General features: G+C 34.3%; 2 non-coding genes across 2 annotated transcripts; both read left to right on the top strand.

Annotated features, from left to right (window-relative positions):
* The first annotated feature begins 267 nt into the window (after positions 1-267).
* On the top strand, positions 268-374 carry LOC128286083 (small nucleolar RNA R71). The gene has a single exon (XR_008276628.1). It is a non-coding gene; the product is annotated as a small nucleolar RNA R71 (small nucleolar RNA).
* Positions 375-12809: 12435 nt separating this feature from the next.
* On the top strand, positions 12810-12915 carry LOC128286287 (small nucleolar RNA R71). Its single transcript, XR_008276830.1, has one exon. It is a non-coding gene; the product is annotated as a small nucleolar RNA R71 (small nucleolar RNA).
* The last annotated feature ends 1960 nt before the right edge of the window (positions 12916-14875 follow it).

The raw sequence follows: 14875 nt of genomic DNA, 5'->3' as shown, positions 1-14875 counted from the left end.
GTAGAATCAGATTCAATATTGTTTAATCTGACCATTATCTACTAATACTTACTATCCTCTTGAATGGCTTTGACCGTAGAAGTTTTCTAGCCATATTTGAAGCGTTCAGTTGGCCACTGACAGGAGTTTAATGCCATATTTTCAATAATTTCGTACACATCCTCGTATGTCCAATTTATGAGGGCTCCTCCTATTGTTTCGTCTAGTCAAGATCTTGCACTTGCATCCAACCTTTTGTAAAATACTTGCAGCCACATCAGCTTAGGAAATCGGTGGTACGAACATTTTTGAATCAAAGTTTTGAAGCGTTCCCACGCCTCAGAGAAACTTTCTCCTTTCATTTATCTAAAGATAGCAATCTCTCTTCTTAGTTGAATTGCTTTGCTAATTGGGAATAAATTTTGTAAAAACTTTTCAGGGAGTTTGTCCCCTATCGTGATAGATTCTAGTGCCTACGAGTCTAACCAAGAAAAAGCATTATCAATCAAAGAAAAGGGAAATAATCGAAGACGAATAGCATCATTAGTAACCCTTTAATACATAAAAGTATCACAGAGTTGGAAAAGCCGTTTCAAACGCTTATTAGGGTTCTCTGTCATGGTTCCCCTAAACTGTAGATTATTTTGAACCATTTGTACCATCGCTAGTTTGATCTCAAAACTATTGGCTGTAATTGTAGGCCTTGCTATACTTTCCTGAACCATGTCTAAGCTTGGTAGAGCATATTCCCTTAGAGTCCTTTCATTTTGTACCATCTGTTCGTTTACGGGAAACTATGGTGCTCGTGGTTCTCCTAAGGCATTATTGTCAGCGTCTCGGAATAGTGGATTGTTACATGGTACATTAAATATAGCTGGCGGTGGTGGATCTTGAATTTGCTACTGCTGCTATCAATGATTTCTTCGGATTATTCTTTTTGGATCTGTGGTTGCTACAATAAGTATGCCTCTATTGTGAGTAATATTGTAACAGCCCAATTTTGGGGCTAGTCGGAATAGTGATCTCGAGGCCAAAAATTTGAAGTCAAAAAAATTATTTTATTATTATTTTGGAGTCATAGCACATCTATAATAGTACATGAAAAATTTGGTGAGTTAATTTTGACGTTTGTGAGCCCAATTGCGAAAAATGACTAAATCGCATAAAGTGTAAAAGTCCTAAAATGATAGCTAAAGGTGTCAAATAGTTAGAGAACAAAAATTGGGGGTCTTTAAAGGGCAATTAGACCCTATTAAGATTGCTTAGCCGGCCATAGGAGACAAAGGTAGTCAAATTGTCAAAATTTAGTAGGTTAGGTGACTTATTTTGACTAAAATAGAAATAAATAAAAGAAGAATGATATCATCCCTTTCTCATCTCTTTTCTCCACCAAAAATTGGTCATTAAAGGGGGATTTGAGAGCTTAAAATTTTCAGCAACTTGAAGCACTCACAAGTAAGTGATTTCCATGTCCTTTATTGATGATTTTTGTATTTTTGAGACCTTTAAAGCATAAACTTTCAAATGAAAGGTATATCTTGCAAAATGGTTGAAGGTCTAGGGTTTTACCATGAGAGAATTTAGGATTTTTTCTGAAATTTTATGGAAGAATATGAGTCTTAGTTGTGTAATAGACAACTTTTGTGAAAGGTGTTACCATGAAAACACCTAAAGGGGATATTTTGCACAAGTTGTAAAATGAATGATAAATGTGTGAAATAGAGAGAATTTGGGGTTGCTATAAGAGTAAAAAGAGTTCATCTAGGCTTAAGATACGAAGAAATTTGATAAAAATTTATTTTCGAGCATAGGGGTAAAATGGTCATTTTGCCAAAGTTTAGGGGCAAAATGGTCATTTTATCTAATATGTGAATTTTTTAATTGCTTAATTTTATTTACTGATTAAATGAGTGCATTTTTCTATTTTAGATCAAGAATTGCCAAATTCAAACCTAGACCGGGAGAAAACCAAGCAAATTAACTAAACCAACTACTTGCCGGTAAGTTGTATATAAATAATGCAACTACATTACTAATGTATGTGTTGAATTGTTATTGAATTAATATAGAATGAATTTCTTGATTGTGGAATTGAGATGGTATGATGATAATAGAGATAGTAGAGTTCTAGTTTGAACTTAGGAAATAAATCAGATATTCATGCCGTGACAGGGTTGCTGTTGGCTAGTGTAAGACATGTCTAAGATATGCATCGGCCACATTATGAGAGCCAATGTAAGACCATGTCTGGGACATGGCATCGGCATTGAGATGAGAGCTAGTGTAAGACATGTCTGGGACATGCATCGGCCTCGAAATGTAAGCCAGTGTAAGACATGTCTGGGACATGCATCGGCTACGAGATGATAGTCAGTGTAAGACCATGTCTGGAACATGGCATCGACTTGAGATGTGAGCCAGTGTAAGACCATGTCTGGAACATGGCAGACCATGTCTGGGACATGGCATTGGCACCTTACCCACGTTTTAGGCTTAATGAATATCCGGTAGTGTTCCAAATGGTTCAACGGTGAACGTTATGTTCTTAAGCTTATGAGAAAAGTATAACTGTGTTGTGAGTGGTATAGGTACCTAATTGGTACGTATGAGATATGAGCTCATTGAACAATATGTGACTAGTATGGATGGTAATGAGTAAGTTATGCTTATGCCTACCTTGGTATCATGAGCATGTGGATCATTGATAAAATGTTGTTGTGTACTTACTTATATGCAACTTACTAAGCTTTTATGCTTACTCCCTTTCCTTTCCATTTCCTTACAGTGCTGCCTATTTAGCTCCAGGAGCACCAGAAGTCAAAGATATCAATCACACTATCAACTGAAGCATTCGGTATAGTTGGATTTATATTTTTTTATGGCATGTATAGGACTTATGCTTTATTAATTTGTGACTTTGAGAATTGGCCAAATGTGTTGGCTTGGGTTGGAAACCCTTCATTTTGTATTAAGCCTTGATTGATGGCTAATATTCATTTTGAGTTTTATAAAAGACGCATTTCCATAGTTGGATGAATGTCTATTGTGACTGATCTGGTTGTATGAATTGTGCTTGTTTTGGTATTGGTTGGTATTTGCATGAAACTAGGTATGTAAGGGTGGCAATAAGGCTTGGTAAATAGCCTTATATTGTCCACACGGGTAGACACACGGGCGTGTGTCTAGGCCATGTGTGACACATGGTCTACCCCATGGGCGTTTAGTCCGGCCATGTGTCCCCTGTACGTAAAAATTTCAAGTCAATATGCATGGTAATAAACACACGGGCATAGACACGGCCGTATGTCTTAGCCATGTAGAGGACACGGCCTAGTACACCGGCGTGTGCCATGGCCGTCTGTCATTTTAGGAATGCTAACGTCAGAAACAGGATACCCAGGTTTTTGCACATAGGCTAACACATGGGTGTGTCCTAGCCGTGTGAGGGACACGGGCCACCAACACTGGCGTGTGTCTGGCCGTGTGGAAACCTCTGTAGATGTGAATTAGAAATTAATTTCAGGTGTGTAAGTCGTGTGAGTCACACGGGCCATCGCACGACCATGTCGAGTTGGTCACACGGGCATGTTGCCCTTCCACACAAGCGTGTGCCCTGTTTTAAGGACAAAATTTTCATAGTTGGTTTAAGGACCCGGTATAGTCCCGATTAGTTTTCAATGGTCGATTTGGGGCTCGTAGGCCCATAATAAGAAGATTGAAGTAGAAATTGAAAAATATTTAAATTGGACCGATTCTAGGTGACTCGAAATTGTTTGTGTACATGAGATCATGTTAGGTAATGTCTTGTACTCCGGCCCGGCGTGAGTTACGGGGATGGGGTGTTACACATATACCAAACCCAGAAAGAAAATATTAGTAATACTAAAATAAAATAAAATTCTATCTATAACTAAAAAACTTCCTAATTATTCTTTTTTGAGCAAAAATTAAAATTAATCTAGTAATGTTGCCTCCCTAGCAACGACGCCAACAACTTGACCGCCTCCAGACATACTAACATACAAAGTGAGAATATTGCACTAAAATAGAGAGTCATGAGGCGGTATCCACAATTATATGGTCCAGTTGTAATATATATTTTACAATGAAGTAGATGAGTACTCTGAGGATCGTACCCAAGGGAGGCGAGTACTAAATCAATCTTAACCTAAATAATTAAAGATCTAATTAATACTTTAAGTTAAATGTAGTATGAGTGTAAACTAAGAAATATGTTTAGAATTTGTAAAATAATAACATAAAAAGAGATTAAAGTTGCAAGAGATCGAGAAAAATAAAGTGAATCCAAATTTGAGGATTGGTGATCATCTTGCTTCGACAATCCCAATTAACTATCGTCTCGGGTTCCTCGTCAACATACTAGTCACTACCCTAGAAGGATATTCCAATCTTCCACTAACATAACGAGTCAACAAGAACTACTTATCTTCCGACATCATAGTCCAGATTAGCTTGAGGCAAACGTGTTCATGAATGGGCAATACTAATTTTGAGGTAATTCCCACTTTGATGACTTCCCAGGTTTGTCAGGCCAAGGGTTTGTTTCACATTCTTCCTTTTTCCAAACAATTGATCTGTTAAGTAACCCTACAAAAATAGTTAAGATATCATGCCTCCATTAGCTACTCCCTCATAGAATTATTAGTTCCTCATGGCTTTAATAAATAACAAGGAAAGAATGGAATAATTAATCATAGGGAATTAAGTGGAATAGAGAGTTAAAGAAAGCCTAATTGATATTGAATAATACGAATCCATAAAAGACTCAATGTGCACTTATTGAATGTAAGTAAAACTAAAGAAACTTAACTAAAATATAACAAAAATGCTTATATTTAAGCTCCTTAAATGTGAAAACTAGTTTAATCTACTACACCAAATTATGACAGATCAGCAAATCAGCTAATGACGACACGACAGAGGGTAATGATGTGACACTATTTACTGATACCATTAAGGACATATTTGCTGGAAAAATCTGGAGAAAACGATTTTCTTGCACAAAAAAAAAATAAAATTTTGAAAACTAACCCAATTTGTGATATTTATAGCAATAAACCCTAACCAAATTTATACTTGTGTTTTTTACTTAGCGGATTTTTTTGTTCCTTGCTTTCCACCAAACGATCTTCTCTGCTATTCTTGTTTCACAAACTGCTTCGAGTATGGGCTCAAACCAACTGAATCAAAACACAGAACTAGAAAGAGTTTTCTCTCTTTTGTTGGGGTGAAGACAAAAATTCCCTCTTCTTATTAGAAATCAGTAGAACTATTATTCTAGAAGAATATATCTAACAATTGAGAATAAATTCTCTCTATTTCTTGGAGAATATATTTTAAAAATCTTTAAATAGCTCTATCGGTGTTATCTAGTTTTAGGAAGAGAAGGAAGAACCCTTTTAAAGTTTCAGAAGTTTATTTCTACTTGAAAAACGATATCATAGTTCAACTAGGATGTAGGGGGCTACAACCTTAGTTAATAATACTAGGGCTTTATCATCGCACCTTGTTACAAGATAAGCTTTTTGGGCCTCTCTCACATCAGGCCCAATTAGTAGCATTTTTCGGTTTTTAACCCAGTACTTTGTAATTTGACCCAACTCATTTCTATTTTTCTATTTCCCAAAATAAACTTCAATATATATTAAATAATTTTCTCATCACAGTTTTACCCCTAGTAAAATTTTGACAATTTTACCTGTTAAAATTTTGAGAAAATTCATTTGATATTTTACAACTCAATATGTTCACTATGATTGAACGATTTATTTTCATTTTCAGGCTTTAAAACAACTCAAAAACATAAAGTTATTATCATTTTTATGTAATCTATATAGAATTGCAAATGGATCATTTCCATTACTATTTCATTTTTTGAAATCTACATTCATTTCCAAATGATTTCATTTCTCTATTTCGAAGAAAACCATAATCATTTCTGAATGTTTCTTATTTCTCTTTTTCTATTCATTCCGTTCATTTCTAGTCAAACACACAATTCATTTTTGGTTTCAATGAGTTAGTGGAGGGACCGATTGGACATATATAGTTGAGGCTTAAATGATTTATAATTAAGTTATATCTTTTTGCCTATTAATTATAAACTCATTTAGTCATGAAGTCATTCTACTATAGTATTAAAATTGAGCTTTCCCTAAGGACATACTATTTCAAAAGCAAAGACTTAGTGTTGTGTTACCCTCATAGGATATCCTTAATCTCTTTGGGATAATATTAATTCTCCAAATATGATCCTATTTTATCTCATGGTAACAATTGCATTTTATTTCATGAAAAGAAAATCACTATCAAATAGTGATAAAGCCATCTATCACAAACACGGACGACCCGTGGCTACATTTACTTTTCATCAACCATGTAATGCCAACAAGAGGATATCATTTACCCATGTTTTGGGCTACGAATTCCACTATTGTAAATGACACTACATACTACAGAAGTCATACACCCAATGCACCAACTTTCAGTTCCTTATCTATTTGAACCCAGGCTTTTTTCTTACATTAAACTATAAGAGTCATGCATACATAGTCCGTCATCCACTCAGGATTTAGGTATGTCACACTATGAATGTCACAAGTGAATAAATCCATAAATGGATTCAAAATCTATTCTGCTTGGGTCCTATTTGATGTACTATTAGTCCAATTAGTCACATCTATGTCTCTATCTTCTGAGAGTCATCCGCTCCGATGCCCAATATACGACATCTCCCCAATTGGACTTGATAGATGACATATTAGTATTTTAATCAGTTTGCTTATTTTTTTATTAGACTAATAACATGTTTAGGTTATTCTACTAATACAAGCTATCTTTCCGAACTATGGCCCAACCACATTATACTGCTTAGTATTAGTTAAACATTTAGTCAACCAATGAGAACATTTGCTTACATTTTACTTTGAGTGCAAAAACCATGTAAGGACAATATATAAATTATTAATGTAATTTATGAATAATTTTATTAACCAATCTGTTCAAAAAAATTATGTGTACTTAGAAAAAAAATACTATACTTAGGGCAACATATCCAACAGTATTCACCCTTGCATGTCTGAAAATCCAGGGTTTTGCCATCGAAGAGTAGAGTATACCAATTCATTGAACGCAAAACAAGACAACCACTCGTAAGATAAGAAATAAGCATATAATATAGGAAACCGACTTGGAGGATGATATGTCTAATGCTTAGTTACATGTTTTCGCATTTCATTTTATTTTTATTTGTGCAACATGTAAACTATTAAACTACGCTATGTTTTGGATTTAGTTTTTTGTTTTTAGATTTTGTATTTTGGTTGTTTTGTGTTTTGTTTTCGTGTTTTTGTTCTATGTGCAGCAAATTACCCGGGAAGCCTACACTACATTCTTAAGCTTCAACGAAGAGGTGGACACCCAAGCTAGTCTAGTGCTCTTTCTAGGGAAGTTCGGTAATCTCCTATCCTTTTTGAGAACACATTGGGGGCAATGTGTAATCTAAGTGTGGGGGATGCACATAATTTTAAGTGTTTTGTGAATGTTTTGTGTGTCTATTTTTAATTTTTTAACTTTTTCAAAAAAATTCAAAAATACCAAAAATTATTTTTCATTTTTCATCATTTATTTGTCTAATTGCATGGTGCTTGGACTATAATTAGGCAATAAGCATTAGTTGCACATATTGAATAAGTATATTGAATTGTCAAACTTGTAAATTTTGAATGGTACTAGATAATTTATTATTCTTAATTGTAGACTAATTAGTTCAATTAGTTAATGTGTATAATAGACTCTACCTAATGAAAATGTATAAAGTGTACCATAGGTTGAATAGAGTATATGGCTCATTGTAGATAAATAATTTGAATCGTTAATTGTTCATTTGAATAGATGTATGCTTGAAAGAATTGGTGTTAGGTGATTGATTCGGGAAAGACCTTAGGCATTGGTTGAAATATCCTAGAGCCTAAAAGCTTACCTATTGCTATGTACCTTTGGTTCCCATAACTTTGAGACCCAAGTACCTTTTCCTTATACCTTAGTATCAAAGTCTTGAGCTTAAATAAGTCTAACATTCAATCCTTCTCGGTCCAATTCTTTAAAATGCACTATGTAATGGACATCGGGCCATGGACATTGAAGGCTAGGTAGAGACATCATGGTGGCTTTCTGTGAGAAAAAATAAAGAGATTATATGGATTAGAACATTTTCTTTAGAAAATAAGGTGAACGAAAGAGTGTAAAATAAAGAAAAAGAGAGCTAAATCAAAATTAAGCTAAAAAATAAAAATCTTTTGATTCACATTTACAAAATTTTGTATGTGCTAATCTTCTGTAATGCCTTCTAAAATTTTGGAGAAAAAAGATAGGCGAGGGAAGGAGAAATAAGGAGGTGGGCTTGTGAATAAATTGGGAGCGAGTAGGGAACAATGTCATGTGTTCAACCATTTCTAGTGCTTGAACCCATTTTGAGTATCTATTGTTTGAATCTTGAACCGTCTTAAGCCTTAAACCGTCCGAAGAACACAAATAAAAAGAATTGAAAAATAAACCTAAGGCTTAGAAGAAAGGAAAACTGAAACTAAAATTATAGAGAAAAAATTAGAATATGAAAAGTTGTCTTTAAACAAGTGCTAAATGAGCCTATTTATAGAATTAGGGTAGTCGTTGTCCTCAGCTCTAGCTTAATTAATGTTCTCATATTTAATTTCCATTGTACAGACCAAAATGCCCCTAACTCATAATAGTCTCGTACAGGGTCGTTGTCGTGGCACCCTAATGCCTGTGTCGTGAAACTGAAGACAATATGCATAGTTCAGGGGTGTGTTGCGACATCCCATTGCTGTGTCACAGCACCAAAGGCAGACTTGAAATTCTTGTATTCTACTCCCTATGTTGTGACATCAAACTCCCCATGTTGCAACATAGTGACCAACTTTGAGTTCCTATGCCTTTGAATGTTCTCCTGCACACTTACTAAGTACGTTAGCTTACCTTTAGGCCTTATTTGGTCCTTAAAGTTAATAAAAGACTCAAAAATACACTTTTTATTGAATTCAAACTAACATATGAAAACTTAACTAAAACATTATAAAATTGCTTTTATTCAAGCTCTTTGAGTGCGAAAACTAGTTTAATCTGCTACATCAAATTACAATAAATCAGTAGGAGACATACATTAGTTTAGTTTTTAGCATTATTTTTCTTTAGGTTTTCTCTTAGTTTTTTTGCAACTTTTTTAGGGTATATATTTTCTCTTTGCCTTTCTTAGTTTTAAAGTTTCTTTTACTGCATTTCTTTCTTGTTCTTAGTGTTTTGTAGTTAGTTAAGTTAGTTATCATTGTAGCTTAAGGTTATTTGAATCTTTAGTCTCTATACCTTGGTTGTAAGACATTTTTAGATTTAGTTTAATGTAATTTTAGTTTCTTTTACTTTGTACTTGTTAAACTTTGCTCCTTTTATGTTTATTGATTTTGATTTTCCTGTTGAATGCTTTTCTTTACATGTCTTTTACATTTTTTTTTTGTATAAAAATCTCATATTTTATATTTTTCTTTAGCTTTACTTTAATGGCTTCTTTGCTTTTCATTTCCATGGTAGTTAGCTGTATTTTCAGCATGAGTAGCTAAACCTTTAAGGGGTTAGTTGATAGAGATATGATAAGTTGATATTGTAATAAATTGGATTAATTTGGATGAACCTAAAAACTTAGGATTGATGCCCCTAAGGGAACATCTTGATGAGTGAGACCGAGAGGCAATCTTGTTGTGCACCAATTCATTAGTCCCGAATGACCTGATGAGATCGAAAGATAAACTGACCTAATTTGTCTAATTTGGGAAAATTGAGATTGTGAGATAAAAATGAGCCACTTTAGTAATTTAAGCAATTTAAATCCCTCCTTTGAAATTCGACAAACCACATCAAAGCCAACCAACCACTATTAGTCATTTATTGATTAATTTCGTAGTTTTGTACTCTTTACAATTTGGTCCCTAGAGTAGCATATTTAATTTCCTTGTAACATTTTCTTGTTATGATTTATCATACTATAAAATCATACCAATAGCTGCTTAGACTCTAAAGTGCACGCTATTTATTACTCGATCACTGTCTCTTTTAGGTTCGACCCATTGAAATACTTGTTCCATCAGAACTATAAATATTACAAATGACACTATTCACTTGCAGTTAAAGCTCGCGTTTCAAAATATTTTTCCAAAATTGTTCGTTTTAATCCGCACGCGCACGAGTAGTCAATAATGAAGTTGTATATAAGAAGTAAATCTCGTGTGAAGAATAGGAATTTCCACTCCCCGGATAAGGATTCTATCTATGAAATAGTATGTCTTCAAGACTATTCCTCTTTGAGGATAGTCCTTTACTAAAACATGCCATAAAGTTATCTCCAAAAGTAGAACCTACGTAAAAGAGGAGGTAGGCTCATATAGTTTGATGAGCGATGGCCAGCTAGGATGATAAGTTAATTGTTCATCATATGAGACAAGTGAGGTCTCAAGTTAGTCTTGTGCATAAGGTGGATTATTAGGAGTAATCCTGCCACTGTTATCAGTAGGATGGAAAGAGAATGGGTTCGCCAGAGTGGCAAGGTCTGCTAAAAGTCAACACAATACGGAGATGCCAATGAGTCTTTCAGGGCTATGGTATGGAGAGAGGAAGTCCGACAAGGACTAGTTCAATCATGAAAGTCAGCCAAGGAAGGTAGGTCCTAAGAACCATTGGACGAGAAGATGAGAAAGCTAAAATGGAGGTACAATATGTGAAAATAAGCATATAGCCAAGCAAGTTAAAGGTCACCAAACACCCTGTATATGGGGTGTATGAAAGGAAGGAAAGATGAAAAGTAAGGATAAGACTCTCTAATATGACGAGGTGTATGGATCATTGTCAAGTAGAGATTTCAACCAGAGGATGGTCTCATAGTGAGCCGAGAAGCTTAGAGGATAGAGTGGAGACACGATCCTGATAAAGAACATCAACCTTGAACTAGTAGGGAGTAAATTTAAGTTTAATTTATTTTACATTTGTTACTCTTGTGTGATACTATTTATTTATTATGACCTAGTGAAAGAACTCACTAAGTTCATTTCAACTTACAGCAGTGTGGTTGATGTTCACAGGAATTTCAAGGTTGATCAAGGACTCAAAGGAGGGACCCAGCCAGATAGTGATGAGATCAGGGTTCGCAGAAAGTTAGAGTCATGTACTTGGGAATGGGGTACCATTGGAGACGTCACCTCATGATCAATAATAATGAAGCTAGACAACATCCCTAGAATCTGGATTATAAGGCAGATAGTCCTCAGTTAAATTTTAAATGTTATTTTGTAAACAAATAGACTGATTAGAAACAGAAACTATAAGGATTTAAACATTTAGTGGCTTAAGGCATTTGTTGTAAGAGTTATTATTAGTTTTATCTTTAGTCTGCTTTATTATAATTTAGGTGAATAAGAAGTTAAGTATAGGTAAAACTGAACCATTGTGACGCTCTATACTTGAATCCGACAAACAGGTCAGGCTTAAGGTGTTACAAACTTCTTTGAATGAATCCCTTCGAATTAGCTTCTACCAAGGCAAAACATTCATCGTCTTCATCATCACTTGGCAATTCTACTAGTAGAATGCGTTCTAATGGATCGTCTAGAGAATTTGAATTCCAATTCTATAGAAGCTGTCGGTTCTATCTTGGAAATAGTAGAATAGTCTTCAATTACATCTAGGGATTTAGTAACATTGAAGTTGTTAAAAGTTGCTTTGTCATCCAAAATTCTCTTAAATTGAGTATCCTGCTGCTACTTCTAGAACCGTTAAAGATATAGAGGTGGTGGGGTTTTCCTCTAGTCCTATCTACTTTGCTGCAGTAAGACTGCCTCTTGGTTTGTAGACTGCCCCTTGGCTTATGTACTGTAGGAATTCCAACATCCGATTGACTTTCCTCCTTGTTTTGAGTAACAACAGGTTTATCTCCAGCTTCAACAACTTTGGGTTCCAACGTCTTTCCACTCCTCAAGGTGACAACTTTGCAGTGCTTTTTACCTGTGTTTTTTAGATTTTCTGTGTCACTAAGAAAAACACCTTGGGGACTACTTCTGAGCTCATTGGTTACCTGTCCCACTTGGTTTCCTCAATTCTTCAACATTGCTTCTTGGCTTTGGATTAGTACATCATTCTTCACTACGTACGCCTTCAACAGATTCTTAAGATTACTTGAAGATTTAATTAGTGGCAGTTGTTTCACTTGTTGAGAAAATTCTGGCAGATAATTTGGCCGAGATGGCATAAAAGAGCTGCTAGGGCCTGCCCAATGGTTACTCCATGAGAAATTCAGATGATTCTGCCATGAAGGATTGTACAAATTCAATTGTAGACCACTCTGATTCTGATTTCTCGTGTAATGTTTTAACTATGGATTTAATAGGCAATTTTCAAAGAAATAACCATCACACAGTATACATAAGAAATATTCTCAAATTGGTTTGGCTGTTGACCTATCAAATTACATTGAAACCATTAGCAGTAATGTTCTTAAGCATAGAAGGCAGAGAAGATACCTAGGCTGCTAAAGAAGTAAGTGTGTCCGCTCCATGTACTCCTGTCACTCTTCTACCTGTGGCTGTTCGATTACCCGACCATTGAAATTGTTGCTAGAAATCCTTTCAAGAATTTCGTAAGATTCATTGTAAGATTTCAAAAGAAGGGCTCTATTTGTAAAGGCATCCACCATCATTCTAATATGAGCATTAAAATCAATATAGAAAGTCTTCATTTAAACGCAATAAGGAATGTCATGATAAGGGAACTTTCGTAATAAATTATTGAACCGCTCTCATGCCTCATATAAAGAGTCTTCATCAAATTGCTAAAATGAAATGACTTATTTTAGAGCTTCGCATTCAGAAATGGAGGAAAGTATTTCATTAAGAAACATTAAGTCAACTCTTGTCATGTAGTTAAGGAACCGAATGGTAGAGAGTTCAACCATGCTTGTGCTCTAACTCTTAAGGAGTATGAAAATAATTTCAATCTCAAGGCGTCCTCAGTCACCCTGGCTAGCTTGAATAAATTGCTCACTTCAATGAATAGATGAAGATGAAGATGCGAATCCTCAATAAGCATTCCACTAAATTGACTCACAGTTTGCAACATTTGAAACATGACTGGTTTTATTTCAAATTGCAGTGCCTCAATTTCGGGTCTCACAATACCCAGATTGAGCTTATTGAAGAGAGGAACGGCATATTGTCGAATGGCACAGTTTCTTTCATAGGCAACAATAATTGAATTTTGAGCATCATAAGCAAATGCTCCTCTTTGAACATATGGTGGAGGATCCATTATCACCTGAATAATAACGAAAACTATTAAAGTAAAAATAAAAGAAAATCGAACCAAATTGCAAGATAATTAATTTCACAAATAATTGACTAAAATAATAGTCCCCGGCAATAGTGCCAAAAATTTTTCTTGAAATTATTCGATTGATGTGCAAGTATACACAATCGTTGACAAGTAATAAAGTAGTGAGAAATAGTTATTGTCTCCATAGGGACTATTTATGCAAGTCAAATATTGCAAAAATACCTGGCAAATTTTTTGGTGATGAAATAAATTAAAGTTTAATGGATTTCTAGTTATACTAAAACTAATCTAAGTATGCTTAAAATTAAATTAAACACAAAAAAAAATAATAAGTATGCATGCTTTAAGAATAATCACAATAGCATGCATATGTTAGAATAATCTTCCTTTTAGAATTTTTTAAACAAGGTTAAAAGATGTTACGATGATTTCGTGGCATATTGATAATTTACTAACCCTGATTTTACGAGTGCATCGACTTCTCTCAAAGGCCTAAGCTTAAACTTTTGGTCTCCTTGCATATTTCTATGTCAAGTCTGACTTCAAGATTACCTTTCCAGGCATCATCTAAGAAATCACACTTATTAAATTATTAAGTTTTTCTATCATATGTCTATGTTCAATCAACTTAGTATTTTAATAAGTAGAAACCAGATCGTGTGTGGTAACAATAATATTTCTACACTGAAATAGTTTAATCACATTAACCTTAAGGTTATGCAAGGTAATAAAGTTTCTTTCAATATTATTACTAATTTAACTTAATTTCATCATAAAAGATAAAACATGCATCATTCATATATTGTGTCAATTAATTACAATATGGTTTTGATTTAATAATCAATTAAATTGCATCCCTACGTTTATAATGCAGAATAACATGTTCATGATTTTATTTGAATAAATAAATATATCAAATGCACAAAACATCTTTAACAACATTAAATAATATAAGCTACGAAATTTAAGTCATTCTAACACCAATAAAATTAAGCAATCATGATTATATTAAAAGCATAAAACTCATTTGCAATCATGTTTCTTGATTTGAACAAAAAAAGATTAAAGGGAAAAGAAATGCTAAATCGTTCCCAGTGGTTCTCCAAGGAACAACTCACTTTGCTCCTCCTTCGTTCTTTGCTTCTTGCGATGACTACCAAGCTTAAAAGCTCCTAATATGGTTGAATGGGGCTGCTCTCAAAGCCTTGCAAACACTTTTTGAAGAATGGAAAATGAGAAGTAAAAAAAGATAGAAAAGGGAGAAGATATGATGAGTGTGTGATGAATGAAACGAATAGGAACTGTCTCTCTATTTATAATAGTGAGGATCCCATTGAGTTTTCTATTTTTGGCATGATAATCCCCATTTTTTCTCTGATGCATGGCCAACCCAGTATGTTAAGGAAGGAAGGTGGATAACTTTACTAAATTTAGCTAGTTCATGTTTGATTCATGGGAATGAGTTGAATAGTCACATGGAAAAACTATT

This window comes from Gossypium arboreum, chromosome 12 (genome assembly GCF_025698485.1).
Source record: "Gossypium arboreum isolate Shixiya-1 chromosome 12, ASM2569848v2, whole genome shotgun sequence".
NCBI classification, from domain to species: Eukaryota; Viridiplantae; Streptophyta; class Magnoliopsida; order Malvales; family Malvaceae; genus Gossypium; species Gossypium arboreum.
The sequence above is the reverse complement of the archived record's forward strand: the minus strand, read 5'-3'. Positions and strand labels throughout refer to the sequence as shown.